The sequence below is a fragment of the Balaenoptera musculus genome, chromosome 5 (genome assembly GCF_009873245.2).
Source record: "Balaenoptera musculus isolate JJ_BM4_2016_0621 chromosome 5, mBalMus1.pri.v3, whole genome shotgun sequence".
Classification (NCBI taxonomy): domain Eukaryota; kingdom Metazoa; phylum Chordata; class Mammalia; order Artiodactyla; family Balaenopteridae; genus Balaenoptera; species Balaenoptera musculus.
This window is the reverse complement of record NC_045789.1, coordinates 134,087,907-134,093,880: the sequence shown is the minus strand read 5'-3', so window position 1 is coordinate 134,093,880 and position 5,974 is coordinate 134,087,907.

Here is a 5,974-nt window from a genome sequence, read left to right as displayed (position 1 = left end):
TAAAATAGCATGGATTTGATTTTCATTATTTAAGAGCATGTTAATACTTCTAAGTCATTTTAGTTCTCCTTTATACTCCTAGAAACGTTTTCTTAAGAGTAAACATCAGTCTATGTATAGTGGGATGTTCTTAGTTGGAAAAAATATGGTTGGATGAATTAGATATTTATTAGGAACACTCAGAAGTATTACATGTGCAATGGATTGTAATATGAACACAAAAGATTTAAGCACTGGCAATAAACTTTTTGTCTCACTTCAATTTCTTTATCTTGAGCTAGAAATAGCGAAGGATAAATAAACAGTGTGCTGAAGATTTGCTTTCCCATACCGCTGAGTAATGAAGGAAGATTGGCATGAAGAAAACAGAAAGCAAATGTGCCATTTATATACACTTGACAGATGCAAAATACTCAATCAGAGATTCCTAACCATATACATATGTACAAATATACATATATGTATTGACATTGGAAATATTTCTGTCTTCAGAAATAGCTCTTCAAAAAGAATGAGATCTCTTTTTTTTGAAAAGTATTTCCCTCCCAAATGAAAAGTGTACTGTCTAAATAGATGAGGAAGGGAGTAACTGGTATAAAACACTGGATCCAGAGAGAAGCTCAATTCCCTCTTTTTCTATGAATTTAACTGAACAGACAAGTTTTCTTATATCCCTTCTACTTATATTCTTGAATAAACGGAATCTCAGCCTTGGCCCTTTCTATGGTAATCTTCACCACATGCCAATTGTCTAAACTCCCTGGAGGAGCAAAATCTCGCAGCACATAGGATGTGAGTACCATTATGTCAGGGTTTTGACCACTTCAGACAATAGATTACTCTTCGTAGAACTGCGTCGCAAACTTTTAATGTGCACAGGAATCAGCCTAGGATCTTATTAAAATGCAGAATCTGTTTGAGTAGGTCTGGGGTGCTGACTGAGATTCTGCCTTTCTAACACACTTCCAGATAATGCCCAGGCTGCTGCTCTATGGACCATACACTGTACAGTAATACTTTAAACTAAGAACTCGGACTCAACTGACTTAAGGGCTTGCCCTCCCCCTGAGGCCCTCAAATCTTCTCAGCAGCAACTTTTGGAACATAATTTGTAGGCTTAGTTTCTGCCTCAGGGTACTGTCCTGATGAGAAGGAAATTTAAGAGACTCATAACCAACTTTGCTGCCATCTAGTTTAACTCTCAAATTTTGACTAGGCTCCCAGTATATGCCCATTTTCAGAATACTGGATCTTAGGTACCTGTCTTGTTCTCTCTGTGTTAATATCGAATTTCATAACCTGTCTGGCTCAGAAGGCTTGAAGTCCTAAAATGAATGGCAGCTTACCTATATACCTAGCATCTGGACTCAGCTGATCGCCTGTCCCCAGCCCTTAAGTCACCTGCTGGAACTTGGCACTCTACCTTTGGCAGGACATCCCAATACTGATTGCCCACTCAGACAAAATTGGCCTAGCAGCTGTCACTGCATTTCATAGACTCCACCTCTTCCTGGCCTCCCACCGATGCTGTGACTGCACAGCTATGACTCCAGGTGTGTGGCCCTCCTGTGGGCATTTATCCCATTGTTTTGATCAGAATTCTCCTAAAATCTATTTCTGTTCTACAAGCCTCAGGATACTGTGGGATCCATTCTCATTTCCCAACCCTAGATCTTATGTTGATAACTTTGTCCCAATAAAGAATTCATACTGTTTAGCGATTTTATATAGCATATTCTTGAATAGATTAGTAAATGGAATACAGGGAGATCAACATGAAGAGATGTAATATGCCTGATAAAAGGCCTAATAGTGTTTTTTTAATTTTAATTTTTTAATTAAAGTATAGTTGATTTACAGTGTTTCTGGTATCCAATAGTACTTTTTAAATTAAAATCTTATTTGAGAATTTTTATCTTCCCTTGTCATTGACAAGATATCATATCAAATTACATCCTGCTGTCCTAGCAGTATTCTGTGACATGACATTAAAAAAAGACACTTCTTATCACAAATGATTTGATAACAGGCAATACTAGATGTGTATCCTACCAAATATACAAGATAATTAAGCACCTGATAGACTTCTTTTAACTGTATTAGACACGCTTCTATGGTTTAGGGTCTGGAGGTATACTTAAGTATATTTAATGGATCTTGTGGAATTTTATTCAGTGAACCAGTACGTTTTCAAGATCACCATAGATCAGTACTACTAGTTTTGTCAATTATGGTTCACAAGTGACCTTCATAAATCAAAAATGCAGAGAGCTTCATCTTTCTAGCATAAAATTATACAAGCATTTAAACCAAAAGCTTGCAAAGGAACAAGGACTGTGGTTATAATTTACGTTTGTTTTTTTTCTCTCTTGAATGGATGTTAGGAAGAAAACAGACACACAGAGGCTAAGAAAAGGAAACTAACCTTTGTTGTATGTTTACTCTGGGCCAGCCTCTACAGAAAGCAATTTTTAAATTCTTACAAGAATTCTTTAGAGTAAATAATGATTATTCCCATAGAATTCGACAGACTCAGAGAAGATAAATAATTTGTTCAGGATTACACAGCTACCAACTGGTGGTACCTGCATTTGTACATGTGTTGGGCTCTGTAAAAAGTCAAGTGTTTTTTTTTTTTTATCTTAAACAGTTCCAGAGTACTGAGATTTCTTAACTTTACCAACTTTTGTCTGGTAAAGCTCTTGGTCTTATCTAATTTCCCAAGATATATGGTAGAGTAATTATTTAGGCTTGTTGCAGCCATTCAATGTCAAGCGAGACCATGAGCTCCTCCTACAAGACATTTCACAACAAATGCTATGAGAAAGGTTATGATGGTATGCCAATCTGCAAGAAGATTCTGAGATCCCATATTAGTACAAATTAATAGCTAAGAATTTTAAAACAAAATTCACATCTGCTTGTAAGAAATTTTAGTGACTGTAATTTTGTATTCTGGTACCAAAAATGTCACTATCCTTCATGTAGTAGAGAGATACACAAGCTTTACAACTGAGTCTTACATTTCCTTTCCTGCTCAGTAGAAAAGAAAACATTAAAAATGTAGAACTATAAAGCTTCGTTTTCTTTAAAACAAAAGCAATCACAATAAATGGCACAATAAAAGTGTTATTAGAGGTGACAGGATATATTGCATATGGCAGCTGGCATCTTTTCTCTAAGTTTAGCAATTTTCAGCCAACTGGGGCTGACGTGGTAAAAGGAGATTCGTGAATAAAATATGCACAACAGGAAGGAAGCAGCTGAGATTCTCCTCCAGGAGCTCATCACCTAGAGTGCCATAGTCCTCAAGAGGAGAAGCCACCTCCTTTCTGATCAACAAAGGCTGCCATATCAAAGGTGGACAGACTTTAAGGAACATACTATCACTGCTTCTTCAGTAAGATGTCTAAGAAGTTGTTTTAGAGGGTCTACCACTTCTTCATGACTTTGAAAATTCCAGAAGAAGAAAGTTCAATCCAATCATCGTTAGATAACAACTAACAAGTTTATCCTTTTTTTCTCCCCGATACAAACCCTTTCACAAACACCAAGTGATATGGAAGACAGTTTTTTTTAGTATTTTCTATTCAGAGTTACCAAATAAGGACATTTTGAATTGCTGAAACTAATCAAAAGTTCGAAGGAAAGATTTAGTTTCTATTCTGTACTTTTTGAAAACAAGTTTGAAAAACAGAGTAGTATATATTAAGGAGAAATCAAGAGCAAAATACTATCATGTAGGCATATATAATTCCTCAGGGAGAGACTGGCCAGCTGAAAATGAAGCAATATTTGGTAAGGATGACAGAGCAAGCAAGAAAAGCCCTTCTGCATGAAAGGATTCAAAGTTCTTTAATGATTTCCTCATGGAAACACATTCTTTATGAGTTTATATTAATTTACAACCTATTTTAAATATTTCAGTAAGTTACTTCTGAAGCTCTTTTTCACAATAATTAATTCTGTTCAAGCTCACTGTCAGAAATAAATGAAAGATTTTAAAGATATTTTTACTTTTTAAAGCATAGGGAAAGATGTCTTTCACATTAAAGTAATCAAATCCATTGCTCTTGGGGTTTTGGGGGGTAGACTTACCAAATCCACAAAGAAAACTCTCCTAGAACTAATGGAATTAGATTACCTTTGAATTCTCACCCCTATTTCGAATAGTCACTAATTCCTTTCTTTGCTCTTTTGGTGTTTGCAGAGGGGTTCACTAAAGCCTGAATCGATATAATTATTGGCTCAGATCGTGAGAGATCTATGCCGGATGGCTATGGGTTTCTAAAATCCCAGTTGCTTGTGGTAGTTTTCCTAGTTTGCCTATAGGGTTTGGGGATCAGCAATTTGAAAGGGCTACAAACTTGTGAAACAGTTTATTCATGGGGGCAGAATGCTCATCAGCGTGACCCAGTACTAAATACATACATTATAGGCATTTCTATTCTGCACAATTTGCCACACAGCACTAGTTTCTGGGGGTGGGGCGGGGGGGAGACAATGGCTTATAAAATGCTTTTGAATGCCTAAAAAAGAAGGAGAGGTCACACTACGAGTCCGACTCCTCTGCTTTCTTTTTTGGAAAGAACCTTCTTAGTTACTTTAGCTGAGCTCTGCTGAGAGTAAGCAAAGTGGAAAAATCAGAAAATTACTTTTTTTTATATGTTTCTGGGGGCAAAAGAGAGAGTGGGAGAAAATAAATGGAAAAAAAGTGACAGTGAGATTATGTGAAAGAGCAAATATGCAAGTGGATGAAGACAGCTGAGGAATAATGCAAGAGGTATGAAAAAAAGCAGCCAGAAAAGAGCCATGATGATAAACTTAAAGGGAACTGCAGAGCAGAAAGAACATCATAAATAATCATATTTTCAAATAAGAATAACGTATCAGTTTCTGTGACCTGGATAGAGCACAAACCTCCCATGATATTTCCTTAGCATTTTGATGCACACAAAATGCAATTTTCAGCTCAGGCATTTTATTCTTCAATGTAAACAAGCTTTGGGTTTTTAAAATACATATCCTAAAAGTGTTTTCATACATAATACATATATCATAAAAATTTGACTTGCAAACTACTGAGTCCATGTCCCCCCAAGTATTCATTGTGAAGACTCACCACGTATAGAGATAGTACCTTATGGTAGAAATTGACATGCTAAAGCATGAAATGTCTTTTACCAAAGGTAAATAGGATTTTTTGAAGTACAGGACAAAGAAACATCATAGCCAATTTTGCCCAAACTCTAGGAGGGAAGTGTTACGAGGTAGAACTATATTGTTAATTAGTTTCAAATGCTTTGGTGTTCCTTTAAATCTTGCTAATTAAGAGAAATCAAGAGTGGAAAATAGCCCCTTTCTTATCTTCAAGGAATAAAGATGAAAGAAAAACAGAAAATGAAACCTCTTTTCTTGTTCTGTTCTTTAAAACAGAGCCCCAAGAAAATCTTGTGCTCACAGAAGGAGAAAGCCCCAAGTATTTACAGAGGGGGAGGGGAAGGAGGCGGGCTAAGAAGCATAATTAGAAGCAAGTTTTCACATTTGATTAAATTCCTCCACCAACAAAATGCACTTAGAGGTATTTTAAGTTAAACCAGTACTTAAGGGCCATGAAAAGCAAGATGATTGCATGTTTGTGGAAGAAGAAAGGGCAATTAAGAAAACCAGGCCAATTTAAAATGCCATATAAATAAAGGCGACCAGAAGTTGATTTAAAGTTTGTCTTCTGTAATTTGTCTCTCCTTTGTCGTGGCACGCTCAGAGAAAGTGAACGCGGGGGACGGAGGGGAGCAGGGGAGGGGAGGGGAGAGGTGGATGGAGGGGAGCAGGGGAGGGGAGGGGTGGAGGGGAGCAGGGGATGGGAGGGGCGGAGGGATGGAGGGGAGCAAGGGAGGGGAGGGGCGGAGGGAGGGAGCCTGTCGGATCCTCCTCCTCCGTCTCGCTCCTTCTCCCTCCCTCTCCCACCCTCCAC